The sequence below is a fragment of the Ahaetulla prasina genome, chromosome 14 (genome assembly GCF_028640845.1).
Source record: "Ahaetulla prasina isolate Xishuangbanna chromosome 14, ASM2864084v1, whole genome shotgun sequence".
Lineage (NCBI taxonomy): Eukaryota > Metazoa > Chordata > Lepidosauria > Squamata > Colubridae > Ahaetulla > Ahaetulla prasina.
Window position 1 is genome coordinate 1305253 of NC_080552.1, and position 20502 is coordinate 1325754.

Sequence of the window (20502 nt, forward strand, 5' to 3'; positions counted from 1 at the left end):
CTAAGTACATACTAGATGGACATTACCTTACAGATGACCCCCATCCCGTTAGACACAAGAACAGTTTTTTCCCGAAGGCCATTACTCTGCTAAACAAATAATTCCCTCAACACTGTCAGACTATTTACTGAATCTGCACTACTATTAATCGTTTCATAGTTCCCATCACCAATCTCTTTCCACTTATGACTGTATGACTATAACTTGTTGCTGGCAATCCTTATGATTTATATTGATATATTGACCATCAATTGTGTTGTAAATGTTGTACCTTGATGAACGTATCTTTTCTTTTATGTACACTGAGAGCATATGCACCAAGACAAATTCCTTGTGTGTCCAATCACACTTGGCCAATAAATTCTATTCTATTCTATTCTATTCTATTCTATTATATTCTATTCTATTCTATTTTAAAGACCTTGGAGTTTTCATGTCAAATGATCTAAGTGCCAAAGCCCACTGCAACTACATAGCAAAAAAAGCTCTAAGAGTTGTAAACCTAATCTTGTGTAGCTTCTTTTCCAAAAACACCACACTACTAACCAGAGCATATAAAACATATGCTAGACCAATTCTAGAATACAGCTCGCCTGTTTGGAACCCTCACCACATCTCTGACATCAATACAATCGAACATGTCCAGAAATATTTTACAAGAAGAGTTCTCCATTCCTCTGAAAACAATAAAATACCTTATCCCACCAGACTTGAAATCCTAGGCTTAGAAAACTTGGAACTCCGTCGCCTTCGACAAGACCTAAGTTTAACTCACAGAATCATCTGTCCTTCCTGTTAAAGACTACTTCAGCTTTAATTGCAATAATACTAAAGCAACTAATAGATTTAAACTTAATGTCAACCGCTTTAATCTAGATTGCAGAAAATATGACTTCTGTAACAGAATCATCAGTGCTTGGAATACTTTACCTGACTCTGTGGTCTCTTCTCATAATCCTAAAAGCTTTAACCAAAAACTTTCTACTATTGACCTCACCCCATTCCTAAGAGGACCATAAGGGGCGTGCATAAGTGCACAAACGTGCCTACCGTTCCTGTCCTATTGTTTTTCTTTTCTTCTTTCTATATAAATACATGCTTATACCTCCTAATATTTACTCATATATGTGTTTATATACTATATAATCTTTTTGTATGATACCTACATATAATAATAATAATAATAATAATAATAATAATAATAATAATAATAATAATAATAATAATAATAATAATAATAATAATAATGTTTTAATTTGTATACCACCCTTCTCCCGAAGGACTCAGGGCGGTGAACAGGCAAATAAAATACAAACAAACATACTCAATAATTAAAACAACCCTTAAAAAACTGATTCAAATTTTGCCAAAAAATTTAAAATGACATTACACCCCATAAAATTACAAAATTTAAAACCTATCAACAATTCAATTAAAATTTAAAATTAAGATCAGGCCAGTCCAGCCATATGAAATAAATAGGTTTTAAGTTTGCAGCGAAAGGTCCTAATGTCAGGTAGTTGTCGAAGCCCGAGGGGAAGTTCGTTCCACAGGGTAGGAGCCCGCACAGAGAAGGCCCTCCCCCTGGGGGCCGCCAGTCGACATTGTTTGGCTGACGGCACCCTGAGGAGTCCCTCTCTGTGGGAACGCACTGGACGCTGGGAGATAGAGGCCGGCAGTAGACGGTCCCGTGGTAGCCCGGTCCTAAGCCATGGAGCGCTTTAAAGGTGGTAACCAATACCTTGAAGCGCACCCGGAAAACAAAGGTAGCCAGTGAGTCTGCGCAGGATAGGTGTTATGTGGGAGCTCCGAACCGCTCCCTCGATAACCCGCGCAGCTGCGTTCTGGACTAGCTGAAGTCTCCGGGTGCTCTTCAAGGGGAGCCCCATGTAGAGAGCATTGCAGTAGTCCAGGCAAGAGGTAACGAGAGCATGAGTGACCGTGCATAGGGCATCCCGGTCCAGGAAGGGACGCAATTGGCAGATCAGGCGAACCTGATAAAAAGCTCTCCTGGAGACGGTTGCCAAATGATCTTCAAAGGACAACCGACCATCCAGGAGCACGCCCAAGTTGCGTACCTTCTCCATCGGGGCCAATGACTCACCCCCGACAGACAGCCGCATCTGCAGCTGACTGTACCGAGGCGCCGGCATCCACAGCCTTGGAGGGATTAAGTTTGAGCCTGTTCCTCCCCATGCAGGCCCGTACGGCTTCCAGACAGCACTTCGACAGCTTCGCTGGGGTGGCCCGGGGTGGAAAAGTGCAGTTGAGTGTCATCAGCGTACAGTTGGTATCTCACCCCAAAGCCACTGATGATCTCACCCAGCGGCTTCATATAGATGTTGAACAGGAGGGGTGAGAGAATCGACCCCTGCGGCACCCCACACATGAGGCACCTCGGAGTCGATCTCTGCCCCCCTGTCAACACCGTCTGCGTCCGGTCAGAGAGGTAGGAGGAGAACCACCGATAAACGGTGCCTCCCACCCCCAACCCCTCCAACCAGGATACCATGGTCGATGGTATCAAAAGCCGCTGAGCAGGATACCATGGTCGATGGTATCAAAAGCCGCTGAGAGATCTAATAGGACCAGGGCATAGGAGTAACCCTTATCCCTGGCCCTCCAGAGATCATCCACCAGCGCGACCAAAGCTGTCTCCGTACTGTATCCGGGCCGGAAGCCAGACTGGAACGGGTCTAGATAGACAGCTTCATCCAGGTATTGGGGTAGCTGACATGCCACCGCACTCTCTACAACCTTCGCCGTGAAGCGAAGATTGGAGACTGGCCGGTAATTCCCTAAAACAGCTGGGTCCAGGGAAGGCTTCTTGAGGAGAGGTCTCACCACCGCCTCTTTCAAGGCAGCGGGAAAGACCCCCTCCCGCAAAGAAGCATTTGTAATCCCCTGGAGCCAGCCTCGTGTCACCTCCTGAGTAGCCAGTACTAACCAGGAGGGGCACGGATCCAGTAAACATGGGGTGGCATTCAACCTTCCCAGCAACCTGTCCATGTCCTCGGGAGTCACAGGGTCAAAGTTATCCCAAACCACCTCAACAAGACGTGTCTCAGAACTCTCACCTGGATCTACCCAACATATATTGTTGTGACAAAATAAATAAAATAAATAAAAAATAAAATAAATAAAAGTTTCAGTAAAGGATACCCATAGTTCTAACAGCCAAAGCCCAGTTTACATCTTTAAGTAACTGTTCAGAAGCTGCAAGTAACAGCAGGATTTCCTGGAGGAATCAGGCCCACAAATTTCTCCATCCAAGGTTGGAGATCAAAAGGCAGAGAGGCCATTTCTGTGCTCTCTCCATCAAGATCCAGAGAGCTGACATGACATTAAAGAGGAAAGGGACCTGGGCAATTCCTGGGAGCTACCTGTCCAAGTGAAAGTCCAAGAATCCGATCGCAATGTTGATGTCCCCTGTTATTTTAGGTCTTCTGGGGCTGCAGCAGCAACAGACACAACATCAAAGGTTTAGTCTCCGTTCTACAAATGGAGCCGCACCAGTGTTGGCAAACACATCTGGGTCCCCCTTCTCGGAGGAGTGTGGACTTGTTGCCAAGCATGAATCAGGAGCAGGCATTCATTCACATCTGGAGGCCATCAGATTTGGGCAGGCTGTTCTAATTCATTATCAACAACTAACAGAGGCTTAACAGCAATGAATGAACAGGTGGCTGCCCCTGTCCAGCATTTAATGGTTGGTTCTGTCCTATTTTTTAAATATGATAACTGCAACCTCAGTGTGATGGTGCATTTCTTTAAGACACAAAAATTGTTCCCTTATCTGAGGAAAGTATTCACTATATGAGGAACAGTCAACTCTATTGTATATCTTTTTAAGTACCCTTCTTGGTAAATCAAATTGCACCAAATCAAATCAAGTCAAGTTTATTACAATCAAAGACCAGAGACCAGAACAAATAAAAACACTCAAGGAATATCCAGTTAAAAACTGTAGAATGAAATAATAAGCAACAGATATCTATATTAAAATCACAATTTGGCATCCTATGTCAGTTACACATGGCCTAATGGTATTATAATATCACTCCTTAAAGTGTGAGGCCCATAGTCATTAAGTACTAAAATGCAAAGGAGTTGTAATGCAAAAGGGTTTGCTACTTTTTTTAAAAAAAGTTTTATTTTAACATTCATATCCAATAACATATTTAATGTACCATCATATACAATTAATCGGACCTGCCCAGTCACCACCCCCTTCCTTTAACTCTCTTCCCTTCTCTACCTTCTTCTACTTTCCACAACCATCCTCCCCCTCTCTTATCTACATCCTCTCCTCCTTCCTCCCTACTCCTTTCTTCTCCCTCTTCTATCCCTCTTCCTTCCTTTCCTCTTCCTCCTCTTCTCTTTCCTACCTCCTTCTCTCTTCTACTTCCTTCTTTCCCGTCATTCTGAAGTGGTAGCCAGGCAGCTCCGATCTTACATTAATTATACTTCTTCAATCATCTTTGTACATTAACCATCAATCCATTTTCTACCCTCATCCCCCTCCCCCTCCCTTCCCCTTCCTCCCCCCACCCCCCAGGACTTCCCAGAACCGGATACAAGGTATAAAACTAACAGCAAAAATTAAAATATAACACAAATCATAATCCATAGTCACTCCTTAAAACCTCAACTCCCCTTCCAGAAACAAAGAAAATACATTTCTTCCAATCCATTATATATCAGACCATTCCACTCCTAGAGTTCTCAGAAATTTCCGATTGTGTTAGTGTTTGTTCTTGAATAAATCAATATCAAAACAATGTTCCATCTTCCAATATTCACCAAGGGTTCTTCTAAAATGTCTTTCTTCCTTAAGCAGTCTCTCAAAAATAGTTCATATTTCCAACTTAATTTCTTAAATTTTTCTGTCCAACCTTCAAGGGTAAACAATAGTCCATCTTTTCACATTTGACATTTATATACATCAAATAATATTACAAATATCCAATATATCAATTTTAATAATTAAAATCTTCACTTTACCTTGCTTATATCAAATAACATTATTAAAATTACACCTATAACTTATCCAAAATAAATCTATTATAACAATTAAATTCTAATTAGCCATATAACAACATTACATCCATCTCTTAAATATAATATTTAATCCAAATTCCTAAATTTTACTATCTATCCTCCAAAGTTAAACAATATTCCATCTTCCTATTCCTTTATACGTGAAATATATCAAATAGTACCCCTAAAATTACACCTTTATATCCAAAATAAATCATTTACAAAAATTAATCATAATCATATATAATAGAATTAAACATTCTCCTTCCCCTTCTTCTGTCTTACACATTTTCCACCATCTATTCACCATTCAACTTAACATCTATTAATAAAGAGTTCCCAATCTTTAATACATTAGTGTAGAAATCTCGTGCTTTACAAACTGTATTAAGAAAATACTTTCTTACTTTATAATTCACTGTTAAACCAGCTGGAACCTCCCATCTAAAATATATCTGATGTTTCTTAAACTCATCCACTAAAAAGGCAAATTCTTTTCTCTTTCTTAACATTTTAGGAGGAATTTCCTTCATCATTATTATATCTTGTCCTAATATTTGAAATTTATTTTTATAAAATGCTTGCAAAATTCCATACCTAATTTTCTTATTTGTAAAATAAATAACCACATCTCTCGGTAAACACTTCTGCCTTGCCAACCAAGAATTAACACAATAAATTTTTTCAATATTAACTTCAAAATCTTCTGGTTCCATTCCCTCTATCTGAGCAAAGGCCTGAATAAAAATCTCTTTCAAATTTTCCTCTTTATATTCTCTTAAAGCCCTTACCCTTATAGCATATTCCATTAATTTATATTGTAATATAACCCTTTCTTCATCTGCCTTATCTACCTTAACCTGAATATCATCTATTTTATTTTCTAAATTCAAATTAATTTGAACTTCATCTATTTTCCTTTGCAAATCTAAATTAATTTGGTTAAGTTCATCCAGTCTTTCTTCTGTTTGAATACTAGATAACAATAATGGAGTAATTGATTCCTTTAATTTTTTCATCTCCCTCCTCTGCTCTTCCACCATATCTTTAAAATCCAGTATTTCTTTCTCCATTTCATTAAATTTTTGATCTATTTCTGAAAGATGAGCCTCCATAAGCTCCTGTAAAAAATTCCTTAGACTGTCTTTAATATCTTCTTTCAATTTCCGTATCTGAAGTGAAGAAATTTCCAATATTTTAGAAGTGGTTAAATCTCTTTGCTTAAAGGCCATTTTAAAACTAACTAATACGAAGAAGAAGAAAAAAAGAGAGAGAGAAAAAATTTCGATAAGCTTTTCTTCTTAAACACTGTAAGAAAAAGATAATAAAAAAAAGAGATTTTAAAAAAAAATCCATTTTTTAAAAAAAATATCTTGTTATATTCTTCTTAAAGGTTCCACGCCAGCAATTGTAATAAGCATTTCCTTAGCTTTCGCTTAGCTTAGCTTTCACTTTCAATACACAAAACGCCATCTTTCATCATCTCCACTCTTGAATACGAATACCTTCTCTGTCAGGGAGTTAAAATCATCTTACAATCAAATGCCAGCACTCCTGTTTTTGGCTCTGTCCGTGTTAGCAATCCTTCAGTAATCCATCAGTCACGGAGATGGACGCTGCATTTTGTTCTGCCATTTGCAGAAGCGTTCTGGATTCTGGAGCTTTTTTCGAGCTATAGAAGGAGCGTTCCCAACAAACCACCAGAAATCTTCCTGGGGCTTTCCTTGGGGGCTCTACTTCAGCCCGAATGCTCACCTCGTCCTCTTTGCCCAAGGGTAGAGATTTACAAGCTGTTGACAACAGATTAACGCGGTCTAAACAGCTCTACAGAATCACACAGAACTGGCAGGCTAAAATAGACCGCCATTAACGAAGCGGAGCCACCGGAAGCTCCCTACTTTCTTTCTTTTTATTATTTGCATTTATATCCCGCCCTTCTCCGAAGACTCAGGGCGGCTTACACTATGTGAAGCAATAGTCTTCATCCATTTGTATATTATATACAAAGTCAACTTATTGCCCCCAACAATCTGAGTCCTCATTTTACCTACCTTATAAAGGATGGAAGGCTGAGTCAACCTTGGCCTGGTGGGACTAGAACCTGCAATAATTGCAGGCAGCTGCTGTTAATAATAGACTGCATTAGTCTGTTGAGCCACCAGAGGCCCTTTAGTTGTGTAAAATAGCCATGGTGGATTATTGACATGTTTCCTATGAATCTCCAGCACTGCTGCAGAGATTCTAGCCACCTTTGCTGTAACCACAGTCTGTTCTTCCTTAAGAAGCCACTGGAGCTAAGCAGTGTCGGAATGGCCAGGATGCGTATTGGTTATTGGGTTTAAAATATATCCATAGAAAGAGCATCGAAGGAGTCCATGTCCAACTGTCTGTCCAGGAGAGGATGGAGGATTGAGGGAGAGAGGGAGGAAGGTGGGGTGGGGGACTTGCTATCTTGTGTGCCAGGTGAATCTGGCCAGAGCCAGATCTGGGAGCCAGAACCGAGCAGCCGATTAGGCTGAACAGTCAGGGGCCGAACAGCCCGCAGGAGAGAAGAGAGCAGCCAAAAGCCGAACTAAGAACTGAGGTGTTGTGACTCCAGCCCCCGAACCTGGCCCCATGCCCGAAAGTGACTTTGAGAGTGAGGGGGAAGGGCCGGTAAGGCTTACCTCGGGAGCACCGATTCCTTTGGCCCGGCTCCAGGAGCCAGAACCAGACCAGTCGGAGGACGTAATGAGGCCGTCATCCCCTGATTCCTCCCTTCCTCAGGCTACATCTTCAGACCCAGCTGACAATAATAATAATCAAGCTTGGATTGACCCACGCTTCAGAAGATTAGAGAGGCGGCATCATCAAAGGGTATATAAGGAGCTTTGGGACTGCTCTCACTCTACGGGAAGCAAAAGTTTAGCTGAACCGTTTCAAAAAGAGCTGAAAGTCTTGCTACGTGAGTCATTTGTTTGAACTTTGGCAGGCAGCTGCAATTTCTCTGCCAGGACTGATAGGAGCCGTGAATCCACTGGCTGAAGGCCAGCTCCTTTAATCCGAAGTGGGGAAGGAGACAGAACATGAGGAATCCCCAGGAGAGGCCTAGAGGCAGCAGAGACCCCAGAGGCCACAAGGCTGAGGGAGCAGGGAGGCAGAACTGGAGGACAGGGCTGGGTGGAAGGTCTCAGAGGCAGGCAGAAGCTCCTGCTGCTCCAGAGACTCTCAGGGGGAAGCAAAAGAAGGAGGAGGCATGCCTAACATCTACCTGCACTTTCGCTCCCCCACACCCTCATGCATCCACCCCATACCACCCCATAGATGGCCTCTCCTACTGGTCAGATAAGCACATCCACACCACCCCAGACCCAACTCTCAGCCTATAAAGAAACTAGCAAACATCCTATTCGACCCCTCTGGCTTTAAGCCTATGGGGAGCCCCCCAAACATACTTAATCAGGTACAGGGAATTTAATTGTGAGAGGGATCCTGGAGTCTTAGTGGACAACCAGTTAAACATGAGCCAACAATGTGTGGCAGGAGCCAAAAAAGCCAATGCGATCCTAAATTGCATTAACAGAGGGATACAATCAAGATCATGAGAGGAACTAATTGTTGTTGTTGTTAGTTGCAAAGTCATGTCCGACCCATCGCGACCCCATGGACAACATTCCTCCAGGCCTTCCTGTCCTCTACCATCCTCTGGAGTCCATTTAAACTCATGCCTACTGCTTCAGTGACTCTATCCAGCCACCTCGTTCTCTGTCGTCCCCTTCTTCCTTTGCCCTCAATCTTTCCCAGCATTAGGCTCTTCTCCAGGGAGTCCTTCTTTCTCATTAGGTGGCCAAAGTATTTCAGTTTCATCTTCAGGATCTGGCCTTCTAAAGAGCAGTCAGGGTTGATCTCCTCTAGAACTGACTTGTTTGTTCGCCTTGCAGTCCAAGGGACTCGCAGGAGTCTTCTCCAGCACCAGAGTTCAAAGGCCTCAATTCTTTGGTGTTCAGCCTTTCTTATGGTCCAACCTTCACAGCCATACATTGCAACTGGAAAAACCATAGCTTTGACTATACGCACTTTGGTTGGCAGGGTGATCTCTCTGCTTTTTAGTACGCTGTCTAGATTTGCCATAGCTTTCCTCCCCAGGAGCAAGCGTCTTTTAATTTCTTGGCTGCAGTCCCCATCTGCGGTAATCTTGGAGCCCAGGAAAATAAAATCTGTCACTACCTCCATTTCTTCCCCATCTATCTGCCAGGAATTGAAAGGGACGGAGGCCATGATTTTAGTTTTCTTAATGTTGAGTTTCAAGTCAACTTTTGCACTCTCCTCCTTCACCCGCATCAAGAGGCTCTTTAGTTCCTCTTAGCTTTCTGCCATTAGAGTGGTATCATCTGCATATCTGAGGTTGTTGATCTTTCTTCCGGCAATCTTAATTCCAATTTTTGATTCATCTAGCCCCGCCTTTCTCATGATGTGTTCTGCATATAAGTTAAATAGGCAGGGTGATAGTATACAGCCTTGCCGGACTCCTTTCCCAATTTTGAACCAATCAGTGGTTCTGTGTCCAGTTCTCACTGTGGCTTCTTGACCCGCATACAGGTTTCTCAAGAGACAAATAAGATGGTCTGGTACTCCCATCTCTTTAAGAACTTGCCACAATTTGTTGTGATCCACACAATCAAAGGCTTTAGCATAGTCAATGAAGCAGAAGTAGATGTTTTTCTGGAACTCCCTAGGTTTCTCCATAATCCAGCGTACCACTCTATAAAGCCTTAGTAAAGACTAAGCCCATAAAGAGTCACTACACTATAAAAAAGATGTTGAGACTCTAGAAAAAGTGCAGAGAACATCAACCAAGATGATGAGAGCAGTGGAGGCTAAAACATACGATGAACGGTTGCAAGAACTGGGCTTGGCTAGTCTAGTGAAGAGAAGGACCAGGGGGGAGACAGGATTGTAGTCTTCCAATATTTGAGAGGCTGCCACAGAGAGGAGGGGGTCAAGCTTTTTTCCAAGGCACCTGAAGGCCAGACAAGGAATAATGGATGTAAACTAACCAAGGAGAGATTCAACCTGAAAATAAAGAGAAATTTTCTGACAGTGAGAACAATCAAGCAATGGAACAGAAATTGCCTTCGGAAGTTGTGGAAGCTTCATCACTGGAAGCCTTCAAGAAGAGACTGGACTGCCATCTGCCAGAAATGGTGAAGGGTCTCCTTCTTGGGGGGAAGGGGGTTGGACCAGATGACCTACAAGGTCTCTTCCAACTCTGTTACTCGGTTTCTAGTTTCTAGAGAGACTGGGAAGGATTCGACATGTGAATGACCTAAACAGTGAACGCAGAAATGCTTAATTTCTTCTTTGAATCTCTATTTAGGGGGGGGGGGAACACCAAATATGAAAAGAACACCGAGAGAGATAGAATCGGTATACAATTCCAAATAGGCACAAAATTTGTAAGGAGGCTGACCAACCAGACCCAGTGTGTAGTCCTTCATGGAGCTACATCTACAGGGGAGGAGGCATTGGGTGGGGTACCTCAAGGTCCTGCCTTGGGCCCAGTACTCTTCCAAGTCTTCCTAAATGATCTATGTGAGGGTGCAAAAAGGGAAGTCACCCAATTTGCAGATGGCACCAAGCTTGTTGGAATTATTAGAACATCAGCTCAATTATCCAGAAGGATCTTGACAGACTTGAACATTGGATCCACCTAGCAAGATGCAGTTCATTGCTGAGAAAATGAAGGATCTGCATGATCCTTAGCAGGAAACCCCAATGCCTAGATACAGAATAGGTGGTACCTGGCTCAGCAGTGGTACCTGTGGAAGATCTCTTGGCAAAGCACTTAAGGATCTGCCAGAACTCTGCTGCAGATGACAAAGTAGGTCAAGGCAGCCTTAGGCAGCAATAAAAGAGGGGTAGATTCAAGATGGAGAGAAGTGCTGGTACCGCTTTATGTCTCACCGGTCAGACCACTCTTGGGATACTTTGTCCAATTCTGGTCACCCGAAAAAGAAAAAGTTGTTGAGATTCTGGACAGTGTGAAGAGGAGCAAAGATTATTTAAGTTCTAGAGTCGAAATCATTTGATGAACGGTTGAGGGAGTTCGTTATGTCAAGCTGAGACAAGATTGGGCAGCCATGATAGAATCTTCCAGCACTTTTAGGGGCTTTTTTAAAAAAAAAAGATAAATCAATGGAACGGCCTACCTCCTGGAGTGACACGGCAGAAATCCTATACCTTCCCAGAGTGTCCAAACTTTTCTTGAAGACCTTGGGTGATGGAGCACCCACAACTCCAGGTACTGGTTCCCACAATGGTATGCACGTTCCTTAGGACAGAAATCTCCCACAGATATAAATTCCTCCAGAGACATTCCTTCCAGGTCCTCTTTCCGGGTGAACAAGAGGATCATGTAATCCTTGGCTCTAAAGCTGAACATCAGCTGAGCCACATTCTTGTCCTCCAGGTTGAAATGGCCAAGACGCATGATGTGCAGAATGAATGTGGAACTGGGGACCAAAACTTCACAGACTTGCTCACTTGGGCAACAGTTTCTCTCAAGGGACAGACAGGTTTGAAGATGGCAGGTGTATCAACCACCACAACCCTCCTGCCATTCAGCAGGGCCTCCTCCTTTTGGCAACTATGGGTGACAGAACACAAAGCCATCTTGGTTTCAAAGAATGGCTTTCCCAAGATTGTGTTTCCTGTCGTGCTTTTCCCGTTGCCAGCTTTGCCCACAAGGACGATCCTCCGTTCAGCACTCAGGTCCTACCAACCGGGGAAGCAAGAAGGAGACGCGGTCCTTTTACCCATTTGAGAAAGAAAAGTGATTCTTCCTCTCCCTTCCCTTGACTTGCCACCCAGTGTGCCAAGTCCTCCTCCCCTCCTTCCTAACCCTCGGCCTCCCTCCTCCTCCCCTCCCCTCCTTCCTCCCCCTCCCCTCTCCCTCCTTCCCTCCTCCCCTCTCTCCCCTCCTCTTTCTCCCACTCTTCTTCCTTTCCTCTTCCTCCACTCTTCTACTTCTCCTCTTCATCCTTTCCCCTTCTTTTCTCTACTTCTTCTCTTCCTCCTCCTGTCCTACTACTTTCTCCTCTTCTTTCCCCTCTTCTCCCCTTCTTCCCCTACCCTACTTCTCCTCATCCTTTCCCCTCCTTTTTTTTCTCTATTTCTCCTCTTCCTCCCCCCCTTTTTCCTTTTCCCCTCTTCCCCTACTCTACATCTCCTCCTCATCCTTTCCCCTTCTTTTTCTACTTCTCTTCCTCCTCTTCTTCCTTTCCCCATCTTCCCCTACTCTACATCTCCTCCTCATCCTTGCCCCTTCTTTTTTCTACTTCACAGAACACAATAACAGAGTTGGAAGGGACCTCGGAGATCTTCTAGCCCAACCCCCTGCCCAGGCAGAAAACCCTACACCATTTCAGACAAATGGCTATCCAACATTTTCTTAAAAATGTCCAGTGTTGGAGCATTCACAACTTCTGCAGGCAAGTTGTTCCACTGATCGATTGTTCTAACTGTCAGGAAATTCCTCCTTAGTTCTAAGTTGCTTCTTTCCTTGATTAGTTTCCACCCATTGCTTCTTGTTCTACCCTCAGGTGCTTTGGAGAATAGTTTGACTCCCTCTTCTTCGTGGCCACCCCTGAGATATTGGAACGCTGCTATCATGTCTCCCCTAGGCCTTCTTTTCATTAAACTAGACATACCCAGTTCCTGCAACCGTTCTTCATATGTTTTAGCCTCCAGTCCCTTAATCATCTTTGTTGCTCTTCTCTGCACTCTTTCTAGACATCTTTTTTACATCGTGGCGACCAAAACTGAATGCAATATTCCAAGGGTGGCCTTACCAAGGCATTATAAAGTGGTATTAACACTGTTTGTGTTTTTTCCCATTTTTGAAGATGGGAACTACATCAGCTCTTTTCCAGTCCTCTGGCAGTTCCCCTGTGCTCCAGGATCTTTGGAAGATATAGTTGAGTGGTTCTGAGATCTCGTCTGCCAGTTCCTTCAGAACCTTGGGGTGTAATCCATCCGGTCCTGGTGATTTGAACTCGTCTAGGGTAGACAGGTGTTCACTTACCATTTCCCCCCCTATTTTAACTTGTGTTCCTAATCCGATTTTTGTAGTGCTGTTTTGGATAGGTTGGATTGTTTTTTCCTTTTGTGTAAAGACAGATGCAAAAAATGAGTTAAGTAGATCTGCTTTCTCCCTGTTGTTTGTCACCTTCTTGCCACTTTCTCCCAGCAATGGGCCAATTGTTTCCTTGACTTTTTTCTTGTTTTTAACATGTTGGAAGAAGCTTTTTTGGTTATTTTTTACTTTTGTCCCTAGTCTTTGTTCATTGTGAGCCTTAGCTTTCCTCACTTCATCTTTACAGGCTCGGGCTATTTGCTGATATTCTGCCTTCGTTATTTGCCCCTCTTTCCACTTTTTATACTTGTCCTTTCTGTCTTTCAATTTATCAGATAGTTCTTTATGTATCCATGCTGGTTTCTTTTGAGATCTATTATTTTTCTTCTACATTGGTCTTGTGCTAGACTGGGCTTTTATAATCTCACTTTTCAAAATTTCCCAAGCTTCTTGAGTTGTTTTCCCCTTGAGGATTCTCATCCATGAAATCCTTCTCAAGCTTTCTCTTAGTTTATTGAAATTAGCTCTCTTAAAGTCCAAGACTCTAGTCTGACTTTGTTCTACTACATGTGTTTGCATAATGTTGAATTCCAGTATTGCGTGATCACTTGCCCCCAAGGTTCCTGTAGCTTCAACACCTTCTATCATTTCATCTCTGTTAGTGAGAACTAAGTCCAATATGGCTGATCCCCTTGTTCCCTTCTCTACTTTTTGGGAAACGAAGTTGTCGGCTAGGTTTGTTAGGAACCTGTTGGATCTTCCACTTGGTGCAGAGTTTATCTCCCAGTTGATGGGAAACAAACTCTTCTTCTCCTCTTCCTCCTCCTCCCCTCCTCCTCCTCCTCTTCCTGCTCCACTTCTTCCCTCTTCTCCTCCCCTCCCCTCCCCTCCTCCTCCCTCTCCCCTCCTCCTCTACTTCTCCTCTTCCTCTCCCCTTCCTCCCCCTTCCCCCTCCTCCTCTCCCTCCCTCCCTTCCCCTCCCCTCCTCCCCTCCTCCCCCCCACTTCCCTCTCTGCCCTTTCCTCCTCCTCCCTCCCTTTCCCATATATCCCTCTTCCCCCTCCCCCTGGGTCTCCAGAGGAACGCAATCCCAGCCGCTTGGGGGTCCTATCTTGGAGAAACAGTGAACAAGGGAAGTGGCAAATTCCCTGGAGCGCCTATATAAGCCTCCGACTCAGCAGCTTGGGAAGACAGCCATTAGAGCTGTCACAAGTGGGGGCGGCCACACCAAAAGAATGGAGCAGGAGAGGTGATTGAATGGAGTATTCTTACTGAAAAGTGATTTGCCAACGCATAGGTAAGAAGAAAACTTATTTAACTTTGAAAGAAGCTTTCAATTGGAAATCAGCGGCTAAATTGGCGTGTGGCAGTATAAACAAAAGAAAAGTAAAAGTAAAACGGAACTTTGCAGTTGAAGCCCTTAAAAAAACGTTCCATCTGATTTTTAATTTGGTTAATTTGGTGTCGGAAGAGATCATTAAAAGAAACAGAAAATTGAAGGAAACATCGTTCGCTAACAAAAGAACTAAGACCGGAAACAATAACTTTGCTGACTAATAAGGGACATTTTGTTGTGGAAGTATTTGTGAATTGGCAAAAGACATCTGCTGGAGGAAAGAAAGAAAGTATATCACGTTATTCAGATCGCCGTGGGAAAACTAGGAAGGAGCATTATTATTACAGCTCCTGCTAGAAAGAGGAGTAGAACTGACAAGGAACTGATAAGGATTGAAATTGAAACAGTTTCAAGACGCATTGGAATTAGACTCTTCCAGAAATAAAGAAGAAAAGAAGAAAAGAGATACATGGACTTGAATTTGGGTTAAGTTATAAATAAATTTAAAAAACTTTTTCTCCTTGTGTTGAAAATATGGAAAATTGGGAGGAATTATGGGAGATGCTTTTGATGGTCCGAGAGTCTGTTAACGGAAACAAACAAGCACAATTATGGCTTAAAGATAAAAAAAATAGAAGATGAGGAAACTATGAGACGTAATGCTGGAGAAGAAATTAGTGAGGATAATACAAATGATTATATTGGGACTGATAGTGAAAAAATGAAAATGAAGAGTGGGAAAGGAAAAGAATAAAAAACTATGGGATGGGGGGGGGAAGGAACATTTTGGCTAAAATTGTAAGTAAGAAAAATCTATTTGAATATTTTGAATTGTATACGATAAGAAAATATCAATACTCTGTTCATGAATTGTGTTGGTGTGGAAGGAGGGAAATTGAAAAACTAATAAAAACTTGTATTTTTTAAAAAAAGAACCAGTAGTAAAAAATTTGAATTCCACACTGAGTCAACTGGGTAGCAATCAGTAGTGGGATTCAAATAATTTAACAATCGGTCCTGTTCCCTAATGATCATTTCAAGTATAAAAATGAATATTAAGTTTTATTTTTGGGGAATGTCCTACTTTAGAGCAAGTGGTGCGCGCGGGAGGGGGGGGGGTTGAGGCTAAGGATAATCCGGAGCATGGTGCTCAGATGCACTCACTTATGTTTCTGTAGATTTGACTCATACCATGGACAGTACAAACCTTATTATCCGAGTTAAGATTATAGCGAATAGCAGACTTAACAGGATCAAAATGAGGATGGTATATAGTTTACCTAGTTTGTCCTGAGAGCATCAACCAGTCAGGGCAACAGCGCAGTGTTGAAAAATGAATAAAAGTAGTAAAAATAGTAAAAGTCTGGCTCTAAGAGGCTCCTTATCATCCGAAGCATAAAAAGAACCCCCCCCCTGTAATTTCCTTAGTCCTGGCCGAATCAGAAACCTCTAGCTGGCAGGACCCAACTTTCCTGCTCAATAGAAATGGATCTTTTGTGCAGCTTGCAAGATTCGAAGAGTCTTTCAAAGGAATGACAAACTGGCCTCCAACTAATACACTCCAGGATCTTTTTCATGACCGGAAAACCGACGTTTAGAAGGGGCTGGCAAGGGGTGTATGAAGCACCAGGGAGGCTTCCATCCACAGACTCCTCTGGAAAAGCCAGGCGTTGGCGCCTGCCTGCCCCTCCAGCCAAAAGGACCTTGGAAGGAAAGCATGCGGGGATGGGGGGGAGTGGACATCAGTTTGAGATACTATCAGGGGCTTCTCCCCATTGACTTTCTCCACCACAACTGGTGATGAAGGAAGGAAGGAAGGAGTGAGACTTAGCAGGAGAAGTGGGAAATGATGGATATCACAGGAGACCTTTATCCGGAAGATACCGAAGTTCTTCTAAGAAAGGAGCAGAAGGCGGAGGAGAAACGGCCAAACGTTATTCCGGGGATCTTCATTCGGGGCTGCTTTACAAGGAAAAGGGGGATCCTGACCCGAAGGAAGGAAGGAAGGAAGGAAGGAGATTACGACACAACCCGGGTTGAAATCGGAAGGGGCTGACTCGTCCAGACGTTCTGAGCAAGAGAGAAAGACGCGTGTTTGAAGGAAGGAAATCGCGGTTTTCTTCCGCGAAGCAAAGCGGCGCCTTTCCCGAGAGAGCCGAGCGGAGGATTCCCCCGGGAAGGGGGGAGGGGGAGGTGGGGGAGAGGATCCGGCAGGATTAGATCCCTGCAGATCCTCTCCGCCTCTTCCTGGATTAGCGGAGGGCTTTCCATAGCTTCATTCGGATTGGGGGTTTCTGTGACCCGCAAGTCATTCATGGCTGTGGGGTGCGCCTGTGAAATGAAGTGTGAGTGGGTGTGTTTGTGTGTGTGTGTGTGTGTGTGTGTGTGTGTGCGTGCGTGTCCGTGTCCTTCCGTCCGTCCCGGCAGGATGCTTCCAGTCCCAGAAGAGGAACGGGGGTTCTGAACTGGGGGGAGGAAGCCTTGATCTCGGACTTTGGAGGTAGGAAGGGCCAGAACCAGCGGCAGCACCAATGGGAATCCTCCTTGCTCTAGCCTCATCGGTCTCCGGGCAGAATCCTTTGGGGCTTCACCTGAAGGGAGAGGGCGTTCGTCTCAGAGAGAGAAATCGGGGAAATCGGGAGGGGTGATCCGTTCGGTATTGGGGGGGGGGGGAGGACTGCAGCTCAAGAGGGGGTTCATGGCAGCCCTAGACGGGACCCTCCACTTCCTTTGCTTTCTTCACGACTCACTTTGATTTTTTATTTTTTTCTTCGTTTATAATATAAAATGCAGAAATGCAGAAGAAAATAGTAGGAAAAATGGGGGAGGGAAAAGGGAGAAAAAGAAAGAAAAGGCCTTGGCTTCCCACTCCCTTCTCGGCCGAACCCTGGCATCTCCTGGTGGTCTCCCAACCCTGTTTACATCCACGCCTGCTTCAGCTTTCCCAGATCAGTCCGCTGCTGCATTTTCAGTATTGCAATTGCTAAACTGGCCGGACGTTAAGTGAGTTGCTCTCAGTTTTGCAGTGTTTCTGCCATGGTTATTAAGCAAATCGTTGCATTGTTTAGTGAACCACGTGGTCATTAAGCGAGTTCGGTTTTGACCTTTGATGTTGCTTGTTGTATTTCCATGCCCGTTGTGAGGCGCATGTGACCATGGGGATGCTGCTGCAGTCATACGTCTGAAATCCCATTTTTCAGGGCCAACAGAACCTGGAACTTTCCTGGTTGTAGGCAGAAGACGACTCGAGGGTCCTTGATGGGGGAATGTATGAAATTTAATCCCTGTGTTTCTTCAGCCACATTCTCACAACGTCTTCTTAAATTGAATAATACCTAATCCTTCCTCCTATTTCTCTTTTAACACCTATTCAGCTGGGCCTGGAGAGGAAAACCTGGGTTCTCCGGCTCTCGAATGCTAGACTCCAGATACAAGGGACAACGTTTTAATTTGGACTGCACCCCCAAACAATGGGAACGATCTGTTGCTTCCCAGCTCTCCAGACAACTGACAGCTGTCCGTTCAGAAGGACGAGCTCTGGTTGAGGCGATTCAGGGCTTGCTTGTAAAAGCCCTTTAAGAGTCAGCTCGTCAATGAATAAGCCCCGCCCCCAGCTGAAGATCTCAGCTCCAGGCCAATCAAAGCCTTGGTTTGTGACGTCAGAGGCTCCTCCTAAGCTCATTGGCCGGAGCTCTCCATGGCAACCTCCAGCATCCTTGGGGATCAGGACCACATCATGGAGGCTCTGCTCAAAATCCCTGGAAAGTGGCTGGATTGGATGCAGCACTGGAGGCATCCCAGGGCCTCCCTCGCCTGGGCTCCTCGGAAAGGAGAGACCCTCCCCTTTAATGCAGAATTAAGGGGAGGGGGAGATCAGAAAAATGGCCTTCAACCTCAGACCACAGACGTGCTGATACCTGCCGTGTCCGCAGCCTCCATCCCTCTGACCAAGCTCCTGATCCACTGTGTCAAAGGTTCCTGTCTCAGGAAAGGCGCCGGGGGGCCGGGGGGCAGCGATATGAACTAGGGAAAAATTGGCTTCGGGATGTCCCAGTTGGAGAGGCATTTTGACCCCAAAGCTAGAAACTGACCTGGGGAAGTTAACCTAAAAGGAGATTCCGTTGGCGAAATGTATTATTTATTATTTATTATTCGTATTTGTATACCGCCCTATTTCCCGAAGGACTCAGGGCGGTTCACAGGCAAATAAAAACATTTATGTACAAATTAAAGTAACCATTAAAAAACTTATTCTAAAGCCAGATTCTTAAAAAATAATATAAATATTAAAACTAATTAAAACCCCTATAAATTTAAAATCTAGTCCAGTCCTGCACAGATGAATAAATGTGTCTTTTATGTAGTCATTTCCCAAACGCACTCGGCCTGGCGATTGACTTATTTATATATATTTGTTTTTTATGACTCAGATTTTAATCCACCTTTATTCTTTCTCTAAATAGTTCAAGGCGTGAACATATCGAAGACGCCTTTGCCCTCACAACAAGCTTGTGAGGTAGGCTACGGCTGAGAGAGAGGGATTGGACCAGGCTTTCATGCCTTGGATGGGACTGGTATGTACTTGGAGTGGGTGGGTGGGGGCTCTTTCCTAATCCGGATGGTCATCCCCTCCCCTTTCCCTGTCATCAGAAGCCATCTAGCAGTGCCAGAGATGGCCGAATTGATCGATCGCTGATTCTGACTCCTTTGGAGAGTTTTGATAGATGAGATGCTTCGAATTAGAGCCAGAATCAAATGGGAAGTCAGGACAGTTTGAAGGGAGGTCAGTTGTGATGGATTATGTCAGTGTTTCTCAAACGGGGCCACTTGAAGGCATCTGTGGACTTAAGGCCGGTTAGCAAAATGTCCCTACCCTGAACTGAGAGAGGAAGTGACTGTCTCTCTCCATTTTTCAAACAGGTCAGCACCGGGGAAGAAGTGGTCCTATCAAGAATATTCTTGGGCTATTTTTTCAGGGAGCATTGATGGCCTCCATCTCCAGATTAACCAGCTGAGAGATTCCTTTGACTTTCAGATCCAGAAATTCAAGAAAGACAAACAACAGATGAAAGAGCAGCCCAGTTGCCTCAAGCAGACCGTGGATCAACTTCAGACCTGCCGAAAACTCTGCTGGAGAAGAAAGGAAGCTTGGACCATGCCAACACAATCATCTGCCAGTTAGAGCTACTCTAAATATTTCCCAGTGTTTCAGTATAATGTTAACTATGATGATGTTAAACTATTTAACACTAACAACAATGTGGCTACCCTTCAAAAAGACCTTGACTTTGTGTCGGAATGGTCAAAAATTTGTCAACTCCAAATCTCAACCAACAAATTCTCTGTCTTACACATTGGAAAAAAGAATCCAAACACAAAATACAAATTCGATGGACATTACCTTGAAGATGACACCCACCCTGTTAAAGACCTTGGAGTTTTCATATCAAACCATCTAAGTGCCAAAACGCAGTGCAACTACATCGCCAAAAAGTCTTTAAGAGTTGTAAACCTAATCTTGCGTAGCTTCTTCTCCAGAAAGATTACACTACTAACCAGAGCATATAAAACATTTGCCAGACCAATTCTTGAATACAGCTCACCTGTCTGGAACCCACACCTCATTTCGGACATTAATACAATTGAGCATGTCCAGAAATATTTTACAAGAAGAGTTCTCCACTCATCTGATCACAAGAAAATACCTTATGCCACCAGATTTGAAATCCTGGGTTTACAAAATGTATAACTCCGCCGCCTTTGGCTTAACCTGAGTATAACTCATAAAATCATCTGCTACAATGTCCTTCCTGTCGAAGACTACTTCAGCTTCAACCACAACAATACATGAGCACATAATAGATTTAAACTTAAAGTGACCCACTCCAATGTTGATTGTAGAAAATATGACTTCAGTAACAGAGTTGTTAATGCCTGGAATGCACTACCTGAGTCTTGGTCTCTTCCCAAAATCCCCAAAGCTTTAAGCAAAGACTATCTACTGTTGACCTCA

The 20502-nt window shown here is 43.8% G+C and overlaps 1 pseudogene; it reads right to left on the reverse strand.

The window, feature by feature from the left end:
- Nucleotides 1-17044: 17044 nt before the first annotated feature.
- LOC131185296 (uncharacterized protein K02A2.6-like) overlaps nucleotides 17045-20502 on the reverse strand; it is a 22816-nt pseudogene continuing 19358 nt past the window's right edge.